The following is a 12,651-nucleotide window of genomic DNA, read 5'->3' as shown; positions in this document are numbered from 1 at the left end:
AGCCTTAATTTCTTTTAATTTTAGCTCTGGATGACAAATCGTGCCACCATGTGACGGAGCATTAATTTGTATTTTAGTAAATAACATTAACTCCAGATATCATTATTATTTTCCCCTGCACTCCTAAGCCTGATGTCAAAACAGTAAAACAGGTGCCAGGAGCCAGGAATTTGTGACTGACACTGCATAAAAGCTCCCCAGGCTGTTTGCTGGAGGAAAACCATCCTCCAGGAAACTCAGAGAACTGGTTCCAGCAAAGCTTTCATACACCCATCCCTAAAAAGTGGAGAAATTTCAGCCAGACTCAACATTAGGTACGTGGGCAGCTCCATCACGGGGATGTGGGAGAAGGCAGACAGATCCTAGCATTTTATGGTGGTTGGGCAGGGAAAGCAGCCTAAATATCTGCTGAAGGCCCACCCAAGGTGAGCTGGAGCTGAGGCTGGCTGTCAGTGTGTGCTGAAGGGGGCATGGAATAAGGAGAGTGAGCAGGACTGACATCTCTGTGCTGGGAAGTCTCAGGGCCTTCCTGGAAATGAAAGCATTTGCAGCTTAATGAGCAGCTGCTGGTGGTGCAGTCAGTGGCTTTGGATGGAGCAATGATCATGGAATCATGGAATGGTTTGGGTTGGAAGGGACCTGAAAGACCATCCAGACCCATCCCCCTGGGCAGGGACATCTTCCACTATCCCAGGTTGCTCCAAGCCTTCTCCAACCTGGCCTTGGACACTTCCAGGGATCCAGGGGCAGCCACAGTTTCTCTGGGCACCCTGTGCCAGGGCCTCCCCACCCTCACAGGGAGGAATTTCTTCCCAATATCCCATCTAACTCTGCTCTCTGGCAGTTTGAAGCCATTCCCCATTGTCACATCACTCCAGACCCTCATAAACAGTCTCTCTCCATCTTCCCTGTTGGCTCCCTTAACACAGGGGTCAGTTGCATAGAAGGAATGACCTCACCTTGGCTGTTTTAGATTAAAGGAGTTTCTTCTCTTGGGGACAGTGCTGAGGTTTTACAGGTTGGTTCTGGGCTGCTGGAATCACCAGATTTGATTTCAACCCCATCAGAAACACCTCCCTGAGCGACAGCCAGGAGCTTTGAACACCCCAGTGGTGCTGGGGCCATCCCCCTTTGCCTTCCACGTAGCATCTCCTCCATTCTTCATCCCACCATGGCTTTGACCAACCCCTTTTTCACAGTGCCCCCAACCCACCCCCCTGGACCTACAGGTACCATGGATGCATCCAGGAATGGGACCAAGGCAGGTGAAGGACTTCACCGAACATATAATCCTGTTCATTCCCTTGTCAGGGAGTGGTTTCCTGCCTCAGTTTCCCCACTGGAGAAAGGGTTAATTACCATGAACTCTTCACAGTGCTGCTGTGAACCCTGTTTGCAGCGTGCTCTGGGTTCTCAGAGGAGCTGCAGCTCTATGGAGCATTTTTTAGCTTCAAGAGAGAGGAAACGAAAACAAAAAACTATGGTAACAAAGCAAATAAAAAGAAGGGTCTCTTTTTAAATTCAACTGGTAATTACTGCTTGAGCCAGGCTACTTAAGAGATTGGTGCTTGCCTAAACAGCCTGATGGTTGCTAAAATAATAATTTCTATCTGGTGTTTAGCAGTTCAGTGCACAATGCAGTTTCTGTACTACGTGCTTTGTCTTTTGCATCCAGATAGAAAACACAAATTGAAAAGGAAAAGAAGCTATGAATCCTCTGAATTTCAGCTTTGGCTGGTTTTCACCCAGTGAGAACCTTGTGTACATATGAAGACAAGGGGCCCATTACCATCCTCATTACCATGCAAATAAGCATGGCCCTTGGAAGGGACGTGTCCTGAGTGCATCCACAGTTTCCTCATTTCCTTGCCCTGGGATGAACAGAACTAGGCAGGGAGTCCCCAGAACAGCTGCTCTGCACATGTTGGAGCATCAGAATCTTCTGACGGGCACTGAGAGGCTGCACATAAGAGGATTTGAGGGGTCTTTTTTAGGGAATGTGTAAAAAACTGAAGAAATCAGCTTTTGCTTTCATATACACGAATACACAACAACACTTTGAGGGTTTTGGTCTGGGCTTTGTAACATTTCCTATATAAATAAGTTGAAGTCAGTACTGAGTGATGGACATTTGAAGAGCTCAGGAAACACAGAAGGATGTGTCCAAGGTCCAGAAATAGAGGATGTGAGTAAAAGAACAGGAACAGCAACACAGAGTGATGCACCAGCACTTCAGTCTGTTATCTCGGTGTAAGAGCAATTTTTGGTGATCTGGCCCCAAAAGCATCAAAGCAAGGACAGGGCAACGTCAAAGAACAGGAAGAACAATTTCTGTCGGATCTGTGTCACAATCCAGCAGGGAAACGTGGTCTTGTTTAAAGAGGAGTTTTTGCTATGCACTCAAAATCAGCCCTCTGGACACCTCTCCTGGGCATCCAGCTCAACACCTCATGGGGTGAGGGAGGAGGAGATGGTGACACCCACCTCGGGGACATCCATCAAAAGTTATAATAATAATAATAATAATGGGGTCTTAACAGGCCATTTGGGGACTTTATTCCTTCCATCATTTTATAAAAGATCATCCCACGTCTTGCAAAATCTGAATCTGACAGAGCTGGATCAGGGCAAGGGCTGTACGTCCTATTGTAATTCTAAATAATTATCTTCAGGACCATTCAGAAATTAAGAATGCTGCAGGTGAGCTCAGGAAAAGCCTGTTTGAACCTTGCAAAGTGACTGAAGCTACAGACTAAATACGATCTGAAAATTGAACTTCACTTTTTTGGTGGTGCAAAAACTGAGCCAATAAAGTACGTGCTCATACTTGTATTTTTTTATTCCTAGTTAATGTTACCCTGGTCATATTTGGGGAAAACCAGGCAGGTAAAAATCTCTGGAGCCATGGGGATGCTTCCCAAAACTGTGACGCTCTGTGATGGGTGGCAGTGGATGCAATCTCCTCTTCACATATCCAAACACATATCCCGTTTTTTTAGCTTGTTCGAGCTAACACAATCTCATGATTTTTCCTTGCCTGCCCTTCCCCACCCCGCCCTCCCCATGACTCACTGGAAGGTGATATCATTTGGATTGTTCGGAGAGTTGCTGGTCCCAGTGTTCACCGCTCAAAAAATAAAGCAAAACAAGAAAAAAAGAAAAATGCACCAATGCAAATGGAACCAGTCCAATCTAAATTCTGGCCCTGGCTCCCAGTGTACAGGCAGAATCCATGAGCAGGCTTAGCTGGCAAAAGCATCTTTGTTCTAAAAGGTCCCGGCTTTGCAGCATGTCCTGAATAGTCCGTGGCACAGAAACGCTGCAGACACAAGAGCAGGTGGGAAAAACAAAGGGACAAAGTCATGTCCCAGTGCTGTCCCGCCATGAAATTTGAAATGCAAGGACCAGCAGGACTGTTCAACACCGATAAAGGTTGCTGTTGCTTGGTGTGAGCTTTGTATCAGGAATGGGCTTGCAAAAAAATAGGTTTTGGAGAGCTGGACCTTATAGGTGTCATCACAGGAGGGGGAAGGTGACACCTTCCACAGGAGGTGGCAGGTGAGCAGCTAAGAAGAGGACGTGGTTCATCTCCCAGCAGGTTGCTCAGCTGTGGATGTCCCTGCAAGCAGCAGGCTATGAATGGTAAAAACTGATTGGCCAAACTCATGGAAAATTAAAAAAAACATTACCAATGTGCAAACTGCTCTGTTTTTGAGTTGGGAAGCTCCAGAAATCCATAGATAGGATTAGGATTGTGGTGGGGACAGGTGTCCCATTGCTTGAGCATCTCCTGAATGTGGCGTCAAAAGTTTGGGAGAGGATTGAGGACTCCCTGGGGTTGTATCAGAGCAGCAAGTCCAGAGAATTGCAGCTGGTAGAGAAAAAGCCCTGGCACAGGAGGTACCACAGCTGCTCACTGTGGGTCCTCCTGGCCAAAGGAAGTCAGAGAATCATGGAATGGTTTGGGTTGGGAGTGATCATAAAGCTCATTTCATTCCACACCTCCCACTATCCCAGGTTCCTCCAAGTCCCGTCCAACCTGGCCTTGAACACTTGCAGGGATCCAGGGGCAGGCACAGCTTCTCTGGGCACCCTGTGCCAGGGCCTCCTCACCTTCATATTAAAAGCCCTTTTCCTTGTATCCAACCTAAATTGACTCTCACTCTCTTCCTTCTTTTTTTCTGACTCTCACGAAGTAAATGAATTAAATCTGGTCCAAAGTAATCATGAACCGCCCCTTTCTGCTCAATACCCAGCTTCCATGTCTCTTTGCCAGCTCCTTCCCAGGCCCTCATGATGGACAATCTCCGTGATGCAGCTGCCAAGCTATGGGAGAATGGGCTGGATTTCAGCAAGGATTTCTCCAGTGTGTGGGACTCAGATTCTGACTGGTCTTTCCCGACCTTCTCCTCCTCCTCCATTAACCACCTCCACTGGGTATTCGTAGGCATATCAGGGTCCCTAGAGGGTTAACACCTCCTTGGTGTTTTTTGGAGTGATGAGGGAGTTCACTGCCCTCCTAGGATGGATCCAAGAGCTGCTTGGCCTGGGGAGGAGGACAGCATGTTCACAGCCACTCAAGCGTTTTCCCTGGAGGATGATGGCACTGGGATATCGGGTGGAATTCCTCAGGCCTGTCAGCCCTCCAGCTGACCCCATAAACAATGTCACAGATAAGCAGCAGCTTCCCAATGAAAGCCCCAATGAGCTGCCTGCATGTCTCTCTGCTTCCTGTGTGTCCAACTTCTGCATCCTGGTGTGGCCCAAAGAGAAGCAGGGAGAAGCCACCACTCTCCTGACCATTGCAGACCTTCTAGGCAGTGTTGTGTCCCAGGTCATGGTTGGAGAGATCCTCCTGGAGAGCCCCTGACCATGCCAAAGCCCATGGTGGGGTGTGCAAACCTGGTGTGTGGGGTCCCTGTGGGGAGGGAGGGAAGCTTTGGGTGTGATGGAGATCAGGGAAACTTATGTCTGGCAGTGGTGGGGAGATTGCAAAGGGAGGAGAAACCAGTCAAGAGCTCTGAAAAACACCAACACTTTCAAGAAGGCTCCCAAATTTGAGATTTGAGTGTGGTTTGTGTGTCAGCAAGAGGAGGATAATGCAGCAGAGCCTTGTACTGCTCATTCACTGTCAAATTCATGGCCCCCAAACCTGTCTCCGAACATTTAGGAGTATGGTCCTAGTGATGTCCCCAAAACTTTTCTCTAAGGTGCTGCACACCAGTAGGATTTTGACCAAAATTGCCCTTTATTCCCCTCAAATACTGGAGATTTTCTCAGAGTTGTCCTAGGAATTTGGACCACTGGTGGGAGTAATTGCTGTGAGGATGTTTCTGAGGCATCACACTTCCTGAAAAGCATGGCTCTTGTGTGAAACACCTGAGTTCAGGCATCTGAGCAGGTCCTGGGGCTCCTCTTACAGTCAATAGCTGAGAGGGCAGATTTTGTGGTGAGAGTGGAGTGATCCATCTCATCCTGAGTGTAAGTGTACCAGGTAGATGGATCACACCAGGTTTCAGATGGTTGGACTCAGACTCCTGGCTCAAAGGCAACCACATCACGGGCATCCAAGGTTATGCCTGATTGATTTCACACTGAATATCATGATCACCTGGTGGTCTGATCCTCTCTGAGAAGCTGCCAAAGCTTTCCATACACCAGTTTCTCCCCTGTGGAGGACAGGGCTTTGATCACTGGAAGAATTTCCCCAGTGGAAGGTGAAGTGAGGAGCCACACAGGTTCATCTACACTGTTCCCTGACAGAAACCTCACAAGTCATTTCAAAGATTGTGAATAGTGCTAATTTGCTTAGCGTGGCCCAGCCAGACCCCTCCAGATGAATTTGATCCAGGGAACAATTCACTCCAGAGCCCATCCCCAAAAGAACATAAAGAGTTGACTTTGCAGCCCTCCAATACTGCCCCAGCAGACTCTGCTCCCTTAACTTCCTCCATATGCCCTGGTGCCACATCACAGGGCCTGGAATGCAAAGCTTCTGCTCCACACTGCAGATCCACCCTGGTGGGCTGCCACACAGCACCTCCTGCTCTGCCAGAGGTCCCAATCTTCACAAGACAGGAATTATGTGGTAGGACCACGGGAGCACTGCATGGGGCACAAGACAGGCTCTGGGCAAGATCCTATAAAGTACTTACTCTACTCTGCTCTGCTCTACAGCTCTTGCTCTGGGGGCTTGAGATCATAAACTGGCTTTCTTTTCCCTCTTTTTTTTTTTTTTTTTGACAGTATAGCTGCTCTTAATTTGATTGTAGTTAAACTTGTAATTTGCTGGATATCATTGGAAATGTGCTTTTGTGATGTGATTATAGACAGGTGAGGGGGCCCAAAGAAGGTTCAATCATACAATCAGGGAACGGTTTGTGTTGAAAGAGACATAAGGATCATTTAAGTTCCGCCCCCTGCCATGGGCAGGGACACCTCCCACTATCCCAGGTTGCTCCAAGCCCCATCCAACCTGGCCTTGGACACTTGCAGGGATCCAGGGGCAGCCACAGCTTCTCTGGGCACCCTTTGCCAGGGCCTCACCACCCTCAAAGGGAAGAATTTTTTTAAATATCTAATCTAAACCTGCTCTTCTTCAATGTTAATCCATCCCCCTTTTCCTGTCATTCCACGATCTTGTAAATAGTCCCTCTCCATCTTTCTCATACACTCCCTTCAGGTACTAGAAGGCCAGAGTTAGGTCATCTCAAAGCACTGACCCTTCATTTGGGGACTCATAGCTGAAAACAGCAGCAGCAAATCTCCAAAAGGTCGTTTCATCCATTGCATCCTCCTTACAAGGACCTGGATGTCCCATGCACAAAACCTTCTTGCTCTGAAAGGAATACACCACACTCCGTCTTTCATGAGGGATATCTAAAGAAGAAAGTCATGCTTTAAACAAAGGAATAACTCAGGAATTGTGGCCTGCTGCTGCAAAGGGGTTGATACCAAGGTCTGTGAGGAGAAACTGTACCAGCAACACACAGTGGGTACCATCAAAAGAATCTCTGAGTGGTGCATCTTGTCTGACTGGATTTCACCAAGGTTTTCCATATGGTTTTCCACAGTTTCCTGGAGAAACTGGTGCACTCTGGTCTGGACAAGTGGGTGGGGAACTGGCTGACAGGGCACACCCTGGGAGAGGAGGCAAAAAGCTTCTTCCCAAACAGGCGACTTGTCACTAGTGGGATCGATATCGCTCCCAATGCTGTTTAATATCTCTATCAGCAACCTGGATGATGGGATCAGGTGTATCCTGTTGAATTTTCCCAGTGATACCAAACAGAATGAGGAAGTGGACACTTCAGAAGTGAGGGCCACCCTGCAGGAACACCTGCATCAACACAGGCATCACCAGCAGAGATGAAGAAGGAATTGTGCTACTCCACTCACTGTGTTCAGTTTTGATCCCCACCAGGCAAAAGAGATGTGAGCAAGCTGGAGAGTGGTCAGGAAGATGATCCAAGCACTGGGAAGCTGCCATGTGAGGAAAGGCTCAGAGAACCGAGCTTGATAAGTTCTTGAGAAAAGAAGTCAGAGGGGGAGGTTTTATCACTGTGTAGTTACAAAGGATTTGTAACTCTTTTCTTACAAGGAGTCACCTGGAAAAGATGAGGGGTCATGGGTACAAGTCACTCCTGGGGATATTCCCATTGCACATAATTTTTAACCATGACAGCTATCAGCCATTGGAACAATTTCCCCAGGGAAGTGATGGATTCCACTTTTAAGATTCCGCTGGACATGGTGTTGGACCATCTTGTCTAGACTGTGCTTTTCACAAGAAAAGTTGGACCAGATGGTCCTTCAGGTCCCTTCTAACCTGGTATTCTGTGATTCCATGAGTTTTTCCTGCTTCTTAGTTTTTAACAGAAGCTCTGTGGACTCTGCTCAGGCAGGATGAGGCAGAGAAAAGGGAGAGAGATTCTGAAACCAGATCTGGGCTTGGATACTGCAAACCAAACTCTGTAATAAATATTTTAAATGGTTAAAGCAGTGCTTTTGTGAGAGAATCACAGAATGGTTTGGTTTGAAAAGGACCTTGAAGACCATCTAATTCCAAGCCACGCCCTCAAACCAAACTGCCCATTAACTCACTTCAACACTGCCCTGCCCTGGAATAGTCTTTTTAGCTGTTGGTTCATCCTCCAAGAAGAAGGGCTGGGCAGCAGATTCAGAACACAGAGAACGCTCAGTAAAGCATGATCAACAGGAAGATGGACTTTGAAATTAATCACAGAATTAAAAGGAAGACAAAGATGTAGGCGTTTGACATCTGACTTTTAGTACAGACTCTCTTAAAGGTAATATTTTTGCAGTGTTCCTTATGCTTGGGAAAGATATATATGTGTCCAGCTGCCTGTTCCTTGATTCACAAATAATATCCTGACTCCAGCCCCAAAGGGGACTTTAAAACAAATCTTAGAACCACGAGACTCGGCAAAAGGACATAAATAAAATTAGGGGGGAAAAAAAGGCCAAGATTGACCAGTCTGGCAAATCCAAAGGGAGATATCAGGAAGGTTCTTATTTACCGGATGCAAATGAATAAAAAAAAAAAAAAAAAGAGTCTCCTGAGAGAAGGAAGCCAAGCTCGGGCAACCGAGCTGCATGTCAAGAGCTCTTGTCCTGCTGTCTGAGCAGGAAGGAGACTGGAATCCATGGGCTGATGTTGGAGTGAGCACGGCAGAGATTCGTGTCTGGATGGTTCACCAGAAGAAACATGCTCAGGGCAGCCTTTAAAAGAAAATTTCCATTTGGCTTGGGATCTGAATGAACACAATGGCCTTGTGGGGCTGCTAAGCTCCCTGCAGGGCAGTGCAGAGCTTGCTCAGAGAGGAGCATTCCCGGGGCTCTCCATTCTCCAAACTGGAGCATCCTGAGCTCGTGCTGTGTCTGAACCCGGGAATCTCTTCAATGCCTGATGGCATCAGAGCACACCTCCGGGAAGCACAGCCAGGATGACCAGCTTGGGGAAGGGAACCATTTACAGACAAGCTGACTTGCTGCCATGTCAACAGGAAAAAGTCATGGGTAGAAGGTCTCATGGGCAAAAAATCCAACTATAGGCATTGATTTTACATGGGCAGTGGTAAGACGAGGGGAAATGTTCTTGAACTGAGAGGGATTTAGATGAGTTACCAGGAAGAAATTCTTTGCTCAGAGGGCGAGGAGGCTCTGGAACCACTTGCTCAGAGAAGCTGTGGCTTCTCTCCATCCCTGTCCCTGGAAGTGTCCAAGGCCAGGTTGGACAGGGCTTGGAGCAACCTGGGATAGTGCCCATGGCCAGGACTAGAATGAGATCTTTAAGGTCCCTTCCAACCCAACCCATCCCATGATTCTATGAAAAACTGTTAAACCTCAATTTTTTTGCTGGCTGGCTCCCTTATGGAGCTAGCTTTCCTTGAAACTCTAGTTTTCCATGAACCATTTACCAAGCCTTCGTGGACTGCCAAGATCTGGGGAGCATGGTTGGGGAATTACTGTTCCAGACTACTCCTTGCACTTATTGACAGCGGTGCTTCGTGGTGAGCCCTCCAGCTTCCTTCTGCTGTGCAACTCCTTTTAAAACCTTCCTTAAACTTCCCTTTGCAAGGAACTGTTGTTCCTTGGTGGCTTCTGCGAACACAAGTCTGCCTTCCACTCACCTCCAAGATAAAATGTCCCTTTTCTATCAAGCTGCCTCCTCCACTCTGCTCAGAAACATTGGGCATATGCATTTTTTCCCAAATGAAAAGGTAAGCTTGGGAAATCCAGTAGAAAAGGAATGGAGAGGAATGATTCTCAAGCAAGCCATCCAAGTCTTGGAAAAACCACTGTGTTTGCTGGGTCGGGCCCAAGACTACTCTTTGTTTTTCCAACTCAGAAGTTCTTTTCTCTGCACTTGGTTTTCTAAGAATGTGAACTCACCCGCCCTGTCCTGTTTACGAGCTCGTAAATATGTAGATCAGATTTGGCTGCAGGGCAGGCCTTGGAAGGACTGAATCCTGCTGGGAATACATGGCATTTTATGTACAGTGAGCCCAGATCCAAGCTGCACAGAGGAAAAAGGCAATTTTTCATTGGGACCAACCCAACTCAGGAAAAAAATTTGTACCCAGAGCAAAACACAAAAGTCCTCACTTCAATTTGAGGGTCAGGGTGAGCAGAACTCACCTGGGGCGGGTGAGTGTTTCCAGGACCTCAACACAGGTGACACCACTGGTCTGGAAATCGGATCCTACAGTGAGAGGGTCGCTGTGGTGGCTGATGGCTGGGAAAGCTGGGCAAAACTCTCCAGCACTGGGATGTCAATGTTGGGAAAACACGGAATTGAGGGGAAGTGTGGGAGCTTCCTCAGCGCGGTTCCACTGTGCCAGCCCCGAGGGCTTTTCTGTTTGTATCAGAACTGGGCAGACAGGATGTCACCAGCCTGAAGCCTGGCACTGCAGCCCGTGTCCCCTCCCAGCACTGCCAGCTCTGATGGATGCTGGACAGCATCCTCCAGAGAGCCACACCGCCAGGCCTGGTGCCATGGCGTCACGGAGGAAAGGGTGGGGGGAAAAAAAGGATGGGGGAGGTGGATATTTTCAGCTCTGATGAAAAATTGTGACTGGTTTCGCAGGCTCAGGAGGGGTTATTCAAGACCAGCCAGCCAGCTTCTTATTTCTTTTCAGGCTTGGAGGGGAAAATCCTCCAACGCCTGCCCTGTTTCCGCACTCGGCTCCAAGGCACAGCCCTTTTGGCTTTAGCTTGCATGGAAAAATCCAGTTTCTCATCGCTCACTTTCTCTTTCTTTATGTTTTTTCCTGCGATAAGAAGGGAAACTTAAAACCCCAAACCATATTTCCGTCTTTTCCCCCAACCTGGAAATATTCAGGGGAGATAGCAAAGAGTTGGTCTGTCTCTCCCCAACCCTGAAAGACATTTTACAGCTGATATGAAAGCTCTAAAAACACTGCACATCAAAGAGAGACATTTTCCTCTCTCTCTTCGAAAACAATGGGTAAGTGGAACTGAGCTCCAAAGATATATCAGGAGTGGTGAGATAACAACATCCTCATGGCTACCAACAGTTCCTGAAGCCTTTAGCTTGAAGGGATGAATTCTCCTTTTAAATGCTACATTGATTGCCTGTGAAGGACTGCTCTTACTCAGTCCTTTCCTTCATCTCCACAGGGAAGGTCATGTCATCTGTCTGATGTGACCACAGAATCGTGGAATGGTTTGGGTTGGAAGGCACCTTAAAGATCATCTCACTCCAACCCCCTGCCATGGGCAGGGATGCCACCACTAGAGCAGGTTGCTCTTATCTGGTTATTCAGCTGTGACACACTTAAGCCATATATTTTGACACAAGAGTCAAAAATTGGGTGCCTGGTTGTCTTATCCATAGAGCTGAGCCTAGGACAAGCACAGAGACCATGATGAGAAGGACCAAGAAATGTGGGAGCAGACCAACCATCCCATCATGGTGGTTTTGTTAAAGCTTTACAGCCACAGGGAGTTTTAAGGAGGTATTTCATGTGAGGGAATGCAAAAAACATGCTGTGTTTGCCTGGTTTAAATGCCTGAAGAGGGCAGTGGGATCTCTGCTGAGGAGAGATGAGTGTCTCAAAGTGTCTCATTATGGTAATGAGGCTCTCTCTCCACTGACATGCTTCCTGCTCCATCTCAGCCCTATCCCTATTTATTTTTTCATTTCTGAACCTGAAGGGAAGGGATGAAGATTTGCATTCCATTTTCGTGGCACTTTGAGTACCTCCCATGAGATTCTGTCTGCCTCTCTTCCACCTTTTCGTTGGATAAAGAGGTCTCTTTGCTTCCCTTGCTCTTCACTCACTGCTCAGAAATATCAGACATGGCTCATAGGGCACTCCCCCTGCCTTGATATGGCCTTTGGCTCCTGGATATGCTAATTTTGCATATTTACTTCTCATTCCAGGCAAGTGACTCTAGGTAGGCTTTCAACCCCTCCTTGAGAAAGTGCTGCTTTTGTGGACAACCCTTATCAAGAAAGGAATCATCCCGGGAAATTATTATCCTCTCTTTTTTTCCATCCTCACCAACTAGTTCCTGACTTGCCACCTCCCTCTTAAGAGACTCTGATGGGTTTTTATTTCAAGTGAAAAAAATAACATCACGTGTAAATGGCTTGCTTGTGCGTTTCCACCAGCAGCACTGTCTAAAAGCTGGGGGGATTCTGGGGGACACAGGGGAGTCTGTGGGGATCCCAGTGGATCCCCAGGGTGTCTTGGTCAGAAGATCTTTCAGCAGAGTTGTTCAGTCCTGTCTTTGTGCGATGAATTTAAAGCTGGGTAAGGAGACTCTACTCTTGTTTCCTTCAATGCAGATCCCCTAAAAATTGCCTCCAGATATCCAAAGCACTGAAAAGAGCAAATCCCCTGGCAACTGAAGCCATCTGTCTCAGACAACACCAGTGACCTGCTTCTTCAATATTACCAACCTGTTTGTAATTAAATATCTTGTGGTACTGTGTGAAGCTGATCCCTAACATAAAGGTTATGGCACAGATTTTAAAGGCAGTTACACGCTGAACTCTCTCTCATTAAACTCATGGGCATTAAGCATGGAAATACCTTCTGAACATGAAGGTTGCCAGCATCAACCCCAGTACTGCATATATCAGCAATAATGTCAGTTCTG

The 12,651-nt window shown here is 47.3% G+C and overlaps 1 protein-coding gene across 1 annotated transcript in view; it reads right to left on the bottom strand.

The window, feature by feature from the left end:
- Positions 1-12,651, bottom strand: part of ADRA1D (adrenoceptor alpha 1D) — a 41,468-nt gene that overhangs the window by 5,059 nt on the left and 23,758 nt on the right. The window lies entirely within an intron of this gene.

This window comes from Coloeus monedula, assembly GCF_965178545.1.
Source record: "Coloeus monedula genome assembly, chromosome: 5".
NCBI lineage: Eukaryota > Metazoa > Chordata > Aves > Passeriformes > Corvidae > Coloeus > Coloeus monedula.
This window is presented reverse-complemented; position numbering and strand designations above follow the sequence as displayed.